We start from the raw sequence: 12323 nt of genomic DNA, 5'->3' as shown, positions 1-12323 counted from the left end.
TCTAATTAATAAGAAAAATGAAATACAAATTCAAAATAAAATTACAAAAATACAATTATAGTAACAAAATACAGATACAGTTCCAGTAACAAAAATTGCAATATTTTATTTTTATAATATTTAATGAGAGATTTGTTACTGTTTATTTTTTATCAGTGAATTGATATCTGGATTGATATTTGTTGTAGCACAGAGTATTTTCTAAATTTACTTCAGAAATTCAGGACCTGTTCTTAGATTTTATAAATGTCATTTTCGAAAAAAATTGTTCACATCTGTATGTGACCAATTCAGTTCTTCCCCAAGCCGCAGCACTCCCACTGCTTTAAGTCCATTACTTTGTTGCTCTAGTTTGAGGCATGATTTCCATTTGAGGCATGGTTTACAAAGAATGCAGAGAAAATAAAAACTTTCATAGCAGGAACAACTCAAAGTGTAATTGAGAAATTGATAGAAAATCAAACAAAAAAGTTTGTTTGATTTTCTATCCAAACAAAAGCAATAGCAAAAGCTATTGCTAATGTGCAATTACTGTTATGCAATATTTTATTACGTAATAGTCATAATGAAATACGTATATTGTGTTTGGTAATGTTTTGGTTACAAATCTGTGTTCAATCTTGGATGGTTGGCACCTAACTCTATTTTTCCCATAGGGCCTGTTGTTTATATTGCACGATTTTGCATTGCACAAGAGTTTCTAGGAACACAACTATCGTGCTATACGAGGACTGACTGTAGTAGTAAGTGTACTTACTACTACTTAAGTGTATTACTACTTTGGGTAGTAATGTTATATACTATGTTATTAAAACACTTATGTATTATTATAAATTATAGTTTATAAGCCTCTTCTGATTCTCGTTACGCTGCTACAAAACTATGTAAAATCCTCCACGTATCGCCTGTAGTAATACTAACACGATGGTGACAAAATGCAAATGGATAACATTCTTATCAATAAAACACAATGGTGGCAGAAGTCAACTGTGGTTTTTAAACAATTACAATGGCCAAGTAAAGAACAAATTCATCAGGGAATTACAAATAAATACTACACAACTCATTTTAAATCAATGAAGTTTCACTTAGCGGCTCCTGAAAAAGCTTCTATTCCAGTAACCTTGTCAACAGGATGGAAGTCATTGTAGTGCTTGCCATGAAGTTCCTTCTTCGCCCATCTTTCTGTCTTTGTTTCTTCTAGATGGTTCGTGATGGGGTCTCCTTGTTGAGGCTGAGTGGTGTGTGCCTTTTTTCTATCTTTCTTAAGGCTTGGTAGATTGGCACTGTGGTTTCATGGAAGTAATATCTCAGATTCTTAATCACCTTTTGTTGTTCGGTGAGGTCTGTCAGACCCCACCCTCCTTTATGGGCTATAGTCAGTCTCTCAATGGCCAACTTTGGGTAGTATTGGTGTCTCTTTCTCATCATAATCCTGTTGATCTCATAATTTCCTCCAGTTCAGTGTTGGTCCAATCTATAATCCTGAAAAGGAATACGTTAATACTAGGACTGCATAGGTGTTTATGGCCATGATTATGTTCCTGCTATTCAGCTTGGAGTTTAACAGGCTTCTAAGTCTCTGATGGTATTTCTCAGTGAGGCTGGCTTTGATCTCCTCGTGTTCTAGCTGCTGAGCCTGCATCATCCTCAGGATAGGAATGAGAGTAGCTCAGTGTGGGCAAAGCTTTTACAGCTCCAGCTAATAGAGAAGTTTTTCTTAAATTTTTGCCATTTTATTGACTTAAATTGGCATATTAATTTATTTTCTAGAAGTAGCTTTATATTCCTATTTACGATACATAGTTTATTTTGAACTTAGAGATTTTGTAAGTTATTACTCAGTATCGGTAAGGGTATCCAATCCACATGTTGGATAAGATATTGCAGCTCCAGCGAACTCTAAGTTTTTAATTATATTTAGCCATTTTATTGACTTAATTCTTATATTAAACTATTTTCAATAAGTAGCTTGCTAGTCAAGTCCTAGTCAAGCTGTTTGGTTTATTTTGAATTTAGATAGCGATTTTGAAAGTTAATACTTAGTGTTGTAGTTTTACCGTTCGTAACTTGCTACCATTGTTATATGATACAACATATGTCCCGAACAAGATAGCATAAGGTTTAACGTAAAACTAGATAGCGAAACAAGTAGCACTGTATTAGAAATCTATTAGCTTAGTATAGTATTATCAATTAATCAGTAAAATTTATTAATCTTATTAAATTTCATTGTCAATTCAATTGTACTTAAATGGAATCACGACCCAGACTACAGCAGCAAAGCAATACTCACAAATTAGCCAGAGCACTGTGGCTCAGGGTAGAACCGAAGGGGGCAAAATGTTTTCAAGACTTGTCTAGAACAGGACATGATCTATCCAAGGAAGGTGTGCGCTAGGACACACATAGACATCTAAGCCAAGGAGGATGTCTGTGTCTGTGTGCAGAGACTGAGGAAATTAGGCATCAACTCAGCATTCTGATGGGTGTCTATGAGAGTTTGAGGTGTAGGGTGGATGGAAGAAAATTAATAAGAGGGCTCATCAAGCTCTCAGCTGCCTAACTCAATTCCAGAGGTCACTCCTGTGCATCAGGCAACATAGTGGCAATCTCCAAAGCAGAATACGCTGGTCTCACAGGAACTAGTTATTGTTGGTGACTCTATTGTCAGGGAAACGGGGAATATATTATGCAAAACGGATAGGTGGAACAGGACCAGGTATGTCTGCTAGAAGCAAAAGTTTATGACGTTGTAGAGCAGATATCATCTTTTAAGGGCATAAAAGGTGATATTGTTGTACACGTTGGCACTAACGACCTTAAGGGGTAAGAGACCTGCAGATTTACTTAACATGTACAGGTCAACATTGAAAAACAGTCACGAGCTAGGGTTGAATTTGAAAGTGTCTGCAATTCTGCCCAGACATGATGAGAGCCTTGTCAATCAATTCGGCCCTGGAGAAACTGTACAAGGCTCATGGGGTAGAATTTTTCTCAACGTGGTCTGTGCTTGCTAACAGGAGAGACTGCTTCTACAGGGATAGGATACACTTAAATAGAAAGGGTGCAAGAATAGCTGCTGATGCTATCGAGGCAATGTTAGGTGGGTCGTTAAACTGCTAGCTTGGGAGGATTCACAAACTAAAAGATTAACAGTAGCTGCAGGCAGGGGCGAAAGCAATCCTTGCACTGCTTCTATTGTAATGAGCAGCAGGCTAGCTGGGAGTCATCATGGAACAAGTAAATAGCTGTGTTGAGGTTTTTTTTTTTTTTTTTTTTTTTGGTTGATGCAGCATAAGCCTCAGGCTTCGTTGCACCATATGGCTAATAATAATCTTCAGCTTTCTCAACCTTCAACGTATGCACAGTATTAAGTACTATAGGTTTTAATACCTTTTGCATTTGCGGTTTAAAAAAAAAAAAAAATTCTGAAATGTCCCTGCTTTATAACTTTTTTTTCTCAGAAAGCATTTCAATTTTATTAAATTTCTAATTTATCATTGTATTCTAAGTTTTTAACAGCTCAGAGTTCATAGCACTAAAAAAAAAGAAATTAGTTTGAAACAAGTTATGAATTTAATAATTTTACTTATGAGGTTTACTCACAAATAAGTAATCATTTTAGCAATAATGGTTAGCTTTTAGAACTGGATTACTTCAGAAAAATTATGATATGTTCAATGGAGACTCTTATTAAACTCAAATTTACTATATTCATCAAAAATATAGTAAATATTTTTGATGAATTTGAAGTGCTGATCAAGGCATCAAAGGCAGATATTGTTGGGATATCAGAGACATGGTGTCACACAGATATAAGAAGGAAAGGAATGAATCAGATTGGACTTAACATAGATGGATTGACTGTTGATGATCATGCTCAGCTAGCTGATAAACTGAAAGAGTATTTTGCATCTACATTCACACATGAGGAGTTATTCCAGAGGGGAGAAGTTTATCAAACTCTAACAGGGAGCTAATGATTTTGTAATAACTGAGACCAATGGAGGAGAAATTTTTGAAGTTAAACATAAAAAAAGGCACCTGGGGTGGATAGGATCTATCCAGTAATATTAAAGGAGGCAGCAAAGGAAGTAAGCAAATCCTTAGCCATAATTATGAGAGCTTCCTTGGACTCAGAGGAGGTCCCCATGGACTGGAGGTATGCAAATGTATCACCAATTCACAACAGGGGTTCAAAAAATGTGTCACAGGTAACTATAGACCTGTTAGTCTAACTTGTATTCTGGGGAAAATAATGGAATCACTGGAACTAAAGAAGCACTGCAGGATCATCTAGACAAGACTGCAGTAATAGTTAAGACACAGCATGGGTTTGTTAAGGGGAAGCCTTGTCTGACCAATTTAATTAGATACTACGATATGATCACAAAGGAACTGGATGCAAAAAAGAATTTTTATAACATATACTTGGATTTCAGGAAAGCTTTTCATGCTGTTGCACATGGAAGATTGCTGTACAAATTGGAATGGTATTCCATTAAAGACAAGTTGCTGCAATGGATAAAGGGATGGTTGAGTGTGAGACGGCAGAGAGTGGTAATAAATGGACACTCCTCTACATAGACTAATGTTATTAGTGGAGTACCCCAGGGTTCGGTGCTGGGCCTATTGTTGTTTTGTGTATTTATTAATGATATCAATGAAGGTATATCAGGCTTAATTTGCTGATGCTATTGAGGCAGTGCTGGGTGGATCAGAAACCTGCTAGCTTGGGGGGATACAAGGAATAATAGAATAACAGTAGCCACTGTCAGAGGTGAAAGTGATTCTTACACTGCTTCTATTGGAATGAGCAGCAGCCGAAAACAAGATGCAGGGTATTTGAGAGACTGCTGGGAGTCATTGCGGTACAAGTAAACACGTGGGTTGTGTTAGGGTAGCTAAGAATAGGAACAGGTGCATGTATACTTTTGTATATACCAATGTTAGGAGTTTGGTAAATATATTTCAAGAATTTGAGGTATTGCTCAACGTATCAAAAGCAGATATTGTTGGGATATCAGAGACGTGGTGTCACACAGATATAAGGAATGCAGAACTGGAATTTGGGGAGTATAATGTGTACAGTAAGGATAGATAGGATAGGAAGGGGGGGGGGTTATGCTATTAGTTAAGAAACATATAAAATCTAAGGAAGTGAAGCCACTCGACATCAATGGACAGTGCAGTGTCGAGTCAGTTTGGTGTGACATAAGCATTGGGAGATCAAAATTATGAGTAGGAGTGTGCTATAGGCCTGATTACTCTGGTGATTGTATTAAGAAACTGTACAGGGAAATAGAGTGGGCCAGTACAGAGAGTCTTATAATGGGGGATTTTAATTTCCCAAATATTGACTGGAATTTGTGGGTTGGTCACTGACACACTAGCAACGCTTTTGTCGATTTATTGGATGATTGTTTTCTACATCTGCATGTTCGGGAGTCAACTAGAAGGAGTAATACTCTTGATCTGATTATCAATAGTGATTCTTCATTCATTAAGAATCTGCAGATAAAGGAACCACCAGGTGGCAGTGATCACAGTGTGCTGAAGTGAGATTTACTCAAAGAGGTAACTACCATCATTGGTAAAAGGAAGGGTTTTTACTTTTGTAAAGGCGACTACGGTAGTCTGAGACTGTATTTAAATTCTATACAGTGGGACCAACTGATGACGTTACCAACAGCAAATTCAAAATGGGAGGCATTGAAAGAATTTATCTTGGAAGCTCAACTAAGAAATATTGTTCAAGGTTTAGGCCTAAATAGAGGTCAGATGAACTAATGAGACATATGTCACAGAAGAAAAATGCATGGGATACATATAAATTAATGGGTGATATGGAAGCCTGTGATGGATATAAGCTGATCTGTAACCAAGTCACAAAGGAGATTAGGCAGGCAAAAGATGCAAAGAAAAACAGCAAAGAGTTCTTTACCTATGTAAACTCTAGAAGGAAAGGGATGAATCAGATTGGTCCACTGGATATTGATGGTTCAACTGTTGATGATCCTGCTCAAACTGAATAAGTATTTTTCATCTACATTCACACATGAGGAGTTATTCAGGGAGGGAAATGCAAGAGGTGAGTTAAACTCTGGCAGTGAGCTAGATGATTTTGAGAGGAAAGTGGAGGAGAAATTGTTGAAGATAAACATAAAACAGGTACCCGGGGTGGATGTGATCTATCCAGTTATAATAAAAGAGGCAGCAAAGGAAGTAAGCAAACCCTTAGCCATAATTATGAGAGCTTCTTTGGACTCAGGGGAGGTACCCATGGACTGGAGATGTGCAAATGTGATCCCAATTCACAAAGGAGGATCAAAGGGCAACAAAAATAATTATAGACTTGTTAGTTTAACTTCTGTTCCAGGAAAGTTAATGGAGGCACTGATTAAAGAAGCACTGAGGATCATCTAGACAAGACTTCAGTTATAGCTCAGACACAGCATGGTTTTGTTAAGGGAAAGTCTTGCCTGACCAATTTGATTGGATACTATGATGTGGTCACGAAGGAACTGGATGCAGGAAATAACTTTGATATCATATATTTGGATCTTAGATAGGCTTTTGATGCTGTTGCACATGGAAGACTGCTGAACAAATTGAAGTAGTGTGGCATTGGAGGCAAATTGCTGCTATGGATAAAGGGATGGTTGAGTGGGAGAAGACAGAGTGATAATCAATGGACACTGCTCATCGTGGAGTCCCTCAGGGTTCAGTGTTAGGTCCATTGTTGTTTTCTGTATTTATAAATGATATTGATGATGGTATATCAAGCTTAATTTCCAAGTTTGCGACGATACGAAGGTTGGCAGGGTTGTTAATGACAGTATGCTGCTGCAAAAGTATCTAGAAAAGTTGAGCAGATGGGCTGAGAGGTGGCAAATGAAGTTTAACATTGAGGTAATTGTGCAGGCAGATATGAAGTTTTCTGAGAAGTGCAGGTGGTCTGCAAGAGTAGCTCAGGGTGTCTTGTCGATGATATACAGGAAACTTTTCTAGCAGGGATAAGGAAATGATTATCCCTTTGTATAAGGCAATGGTTAGGCCACACCTTGAGTACTGTATATTGGTCTGGGGGCCTCATTTTAAGAAGGATGTTGAGCTGTTGGAACGAGTATAGAGAAGGGCACAAGATTAGTGAATGGAACAAAGAGTTTCTCTTACGAAGAAAGGCTTAAGTTTTGCAAATTACAGTGTCTGGAGACTAGGCAAATGTGAGGTGATCTGGTTGAGGTGTATAAAGGCTTGAATGGTTTGAGCATGCTCAATGATGATGGGATGTGCTCCTCTTGCTCAGAATAAACACCTGAGAGGACGTAAATTCAAATTGAGGAAAGAAAGATGTAGGATAGATGTGTGGAAGTGTGCCTTTAGCCAGCGGGTAGTTGGTTGGTGAAATAGACTTCCACCCTTTGTTGTGGAAGTTGATAGCCTAAATAAATTTAAGGCTGAGCTGGACAGGTATTTGGAATGAATGGAGGTGTGAAATGGGAGCATGTTGTTTTTTTTTTTTTTTTTGTTTTGGCTGATGCTGCATAAGTTTGCTTTCTTGCATCATATACCTTTACTAATGCTAATGTCCAAGTTTACAGATGATACAAAGGTTGGCAGGGTTTTTAATGATAGTAAAGACAGTATGCTACTGCAATAAGATCTAGAAAAGTTAGAGCTGAAAAGCGGCAACTGAAGTTTAATATTGACAAATGCAAAGTACTGCATATGGGTAGCAGTAACTGAAGAGAAACATACTAACTGTGTGGTACTACACTCAAGGAGGTAGAGAATGAAAAAGACCTGGGGATAATTGTGTATGATGTTCTCTGAGTAGTGCTGATGGGCTGCTAGAACAGGTCATGGAGTTTTGTCAATGTTATTTAGTAATTTTGCCAGCAGAGACAAGGAGGTGATTATACCTTTGTATAAGGCAATGATCAGGCCACTCCTTGTAGTAATTTTGTAATTTTGCTAGCAGAGACAAGGAGGTGATTATACCTTTGTATAAGGCAAAGATCAGGCCACTCATTGAGTAATGCATACAGGTCTGGAGGCCTCATTTTAGTAAAGATGTAGAGTTGCTAGAACGAGTACAGCGAAGGGAAACAAGATTGGTGAAAAGAACGAAGGGGTTCTCTTACGAAGAATGGCTTAAATTCTGTAAGCTGCAGCATCTGGAGACTTGGCACTGCGAGGTTATCTGATTGAGGCATACAAGGCCTTGAATGGTTTTGAGCAGGCTCAATGCTAATGGGATATTTCCACTTGCTGAGATTCAAGAACCTGAGGGGGCATAGATTTAGGTTGAGGAAAGACCGTTGTAGAATAGATGTGCAGAAATTTGTTTTAGCCAGCAGGTAGTTGATTGCTGGAAGAGACTTCCATCTATTGTTGTAGAAGTTGATAGCATATATAAATTTAAGGCTGTACTAGACCAACATTTGGAGTGACTGGATGGGTGAAATGGGAAGGGGTTTTTTTTTTTTTTTTTTTTGGCTGATACTCTATAAGCTTGCTTTCTTGCAGCATATGCCTCAAGTAATGCTAATGGTAAAGCTAGTATTTGTAGCTCTCTCCCTCTCATGGTTTCAATCTCTTCGCTGATCTTCAGCTAGTAGTTTTGGCTTGACTTGGCGCATTATAGCCTTAGATGCTAATGTGCCATAAAACCCTAAAACAAACAAACAAGTAGTTTTGGCCAACTCGATTTCCTTGCAGTCCATGGATCTTGAATTTGTCTAGTCCGAATTACATCTTGATATCGGTGCTGAACTCTTCAGATGATGCGGAATAGCTGTGGGAGTTAATTCTCACTTGCTGCATAGAGTTTGATGTCATATGTGTACATCAGGTGAGAGAGGGCGTGTAGGTTCGTCCTCCCTTTTTTTAGGGTATATCCATACTTGCTGTCATTAAGCATGGTGAACAGTGGGTGTAGTGTTAGACAAAACTACAGTGGGCTTAGGGCATCTCCCTAGAAGATTCGTGTTTTGATGACAATTTGTTTGGTTGTGATGTTCTTAACCTTGATAGTGGTTCTCCATTTTGCCTTGGTTGCTTCTAGGAAGTGTGTTAGTATCAGGTTGACTTTGTGTAGGTTTTCAATGCCTACGACTGTGTACTCCATAGCCAGCTATGGGGTTGCACCCATAGGTCTTGCAGTAATAATAATAATTATTATTATTATTACTATTATTATTGTGTGTGGGTGATACTGTACTGTTAAATAATAGAAATAGTAAAATTTGGAGTGTAGACTGAATAACCAAAATTTGGGCCATGTTAGCAATTTTGTGTATTTAGGAACAGTCTTTAATGAAGGTGGAAATAAACAATATAACAATTAAAACAGGAAGTGAAGGAAGCAAGATAAACAAATTCAGCGAAGGTAAAGAAAGCCTGCACAAGAAGCATGCAAAAGTTCGATGAAATTTACCACTACATAACAGCATTTGTATTGTTGCTCGCTCAGTAAACATACAGTGGGTGTTATTGGTCAGGAGTAGAAATTGAATCCCATGGGAGATTGAAACCTTCCCGAAGTGGAGGGGCTAACCTGACCTTTTTTCTATAGAATCACTGGTGGACTAGTGGATAAATTGTTTATTAAGAAAAAAAAGCAAAGGAAGCCCACACAAGAAGCACGGCAAACTTCGAAAAAGTTTACCGGTGAAACTATGTTATGAACATTTTTTACAACGCCAGAACTTCCAATATGGCTCTGTTCATAATTCAATTAGTGAATCTAAAGAAAAAAGGTCCAGTTCCCCCCCCCCCCCAATTTGGGAGGGTTTCAAGCTCCTGTGGGATTCAACTTCTTCTCCAGACTGATAACAACCATCATTTGTTTACTGAACAAGCAACAATACAAATGCCGTTATGGCAAAGTACTTTTACCGGTAAATTTCTTCGAACTTTTGCTTGCTTCTTGTGCAGGCTTTCTTTACCTCAGCCACAAATTCTTTTATTAAAACAAATTCTGGTTAAACATATTCATTTGGGGTGAAAGATAAATTTGCTCAAAGGCAAAATTAGCTGCTCAGAATCCAGTTTTTAAGCTATTTTAACATGTGGCATTGAGAACTAACTAATAAATAAAGTAATTGATGAAAAATTAGCATTGCTATAAATGTGAATTTTAAAGAAAATAAATTATACTAATAGACAGAAGCAGATAACATCATCAACACTCAACTTTGGATGATGTTTGCTGTCAGCAATTGTAGAGCCAGTAGGGTAATATCTGACAAGAACAAATAATTTGTGTATGCAGTTTGGTAGGTAGGTAGATGTCAGCAGGGTACTAATCTCAGTCACTTATTTATCTCACAAGCTTCATTGGACTGTGAATACAGGTGTGTCCAGGTAGTTTTGGATAATAATGTAGAAAGGATAGGAAGAGGGAGATTAAATAAGCAAATTTTCAAAAAAAAAAAAAAAAAATGAATGGGTATTGGACTAGAGGCAGACTAAGAAGAAGATGATTGTTGGTGTCAAGCAAGCATTATAGGAGGGAGAGCTTACTCTGACTAGGGCTGAAGACCTAAGAGGAAATAGGATAGCATGGTGGAAAAGAGAATAAAGGCTGATTGCCCAAGGAGTGACAAGTATCATTAGTGATCTGCACATCCTGGGTATAATAGATTTAGATGGTGATGATGATAATGCCTGTTGTATGTAGCTTGTGAAAAAGTAAAGATACTATCAACACTTAGTTTATTCAATCCTTTAAAAGCCTTGAACACCTCAGTTAGCTTTCTAGTATTGCAATTTACAGAATTTAATAATACTGGGTAATAATACTGTTTGGTCCCCCCAGTTAACCTTGTTGCTCTTTTCTGCACCTTTTCAACAGATCTGTGCCCTTCTTGAAATGAAGTTTTGAAATGTTTCAGATGTTAATTAACCATCACTTTATACAACTGGATAATCACTTCTTTGTCCTTTCTGGCATAGTTCCTCTGTATCAATTACAGAATCATAGGATTCTGTAATTGATATAGAGGCTGTTCCAGTAATCTTTACTGCTCAGAGAATGTTTTCACATTGGAAAATTAATCTTAGGTGTTTTTTCATATCACATGTAGTTTCATGTTACAGCCAATTCCAGTGTCAGTGTCATAAGTACTCCCAGCAGGCTTTGTACTTCCTGAACTACTTTGAAAATTGCTGAATACCATAGTAGGAGTTCATGATGACTCAAGAATCAGTTCAAAATGTTGAAAGAATCAATTTGAAATAATGCAAATATTGCATTATTCAAATTGATTAATGCAAATATCTATACTTTTAGTCACTATAAAATTTTGGTTCTGCGTCCGTCGTGACTTGCAGATTAATGTGAAATATTTTTAAACAACTGTACTATGTTCCTTGGATTTTTTTAGGTGATAGTATTTAAATTGCTTATTTAATGCAATAGTCTTAATGCTTACTGCTGAAAAGCACTTTGCCTCATCCATTAGATACCATACAATATACAGCAATACACGGCATGCTGAAAAAATATGTTATCTTGATATTTCATTAAAAGGTTATGATGGCACATTAAAAGGTTAATATGCCATTTATTTGAAAGAAAACATGATTATGACAGCCTGTTTCCTCTTTTCAGATTGCAAGTGGTATTTAGTGACAAGTAAAGGAGCCTCTTGATGTTAGCTGCTGTGCAGTGTGGGAAGTTCAAAATTTGGAATTATTAAAAGAAAGGAAAGGGAGTCCTACTTTTCAGGTGCTTCCGTAGCCAGGTGGGCAGGAGCAGCAGTGCGTAGCACTCGCTTCTTGATTAGACCGGGGTTTCAGCCCATGCCCACCAAATATGGAGGATGCGGAAAGGTCACGGAATGACCACCGCATATCCCATGACTGGAGGAATATGGTCTTAGTTGTTAATGCTCCTAAAAACCAAATAACAACTACAACCTACTTTTCATCATTTTGAAAAAAAGTCAAAATATCATTAGCTTGTTAGGCATCTCACAGCAATAACTTAATTACCATTGTTTTGTCATCACATGTTCCTGCCTGCTCTCTAATAAGGGACCAGTATGTTCCAAAAGAGGTTGTCATAGCAGTATCTCATCGTATAAATGAATGGCAGCTTAACCTTTTATCAATTCAAAATGCAATGCAATACTAAGGCAAAGGTTTGTTCTGATTATAGCATTAAGACCATTGTCTTGGCCAAAATACTAAACTGAAATAGAAATTTGGGACCTAATATGAATCTGAAAATTGCAGTGTGATACCACTGCCTCAAAAGCAAATATTCTTACACTTTTAGTTAACATGTGTATCTGTAGAAGATACACATG

General features: G+C 37.4%; 1 protein-coding gene across 1 annotated transcript in view; it reads left to right on the top strand.

Annotated features, from left to right (window-relative positions):
* LOC150080426 (anoctamin-5-like) overlaps positions 1–12323 on the top strand; it is a 251979-nt gene that overhangs the window by 188775 nt on the left and 50881 nt on the right. The gene's annotated exons all lie outside the window — the stretch shown is intronic.

Source organism: Mastigoproctus giganteus, chromosome 9 (genome assembly GCF_048544385.1).
Source record: "Mastigoproctus giganteus isolate SK-2022 chromosome 9, ASM4854438v1, whole genome shotgun sequence".
Taxonomy (NCBI): Eukaryota; Metazoa; Arthropoda; class Arachnida; order Uropygi; family Thelyphonidae; genus Mastigoproctus; species Mastigoproctus giganteus.
The sequence above is the reverse complement of the archived record's forward strand: the minus strand, read 5'-3'. Positions and strand labels throughout refer to the sequence as shown.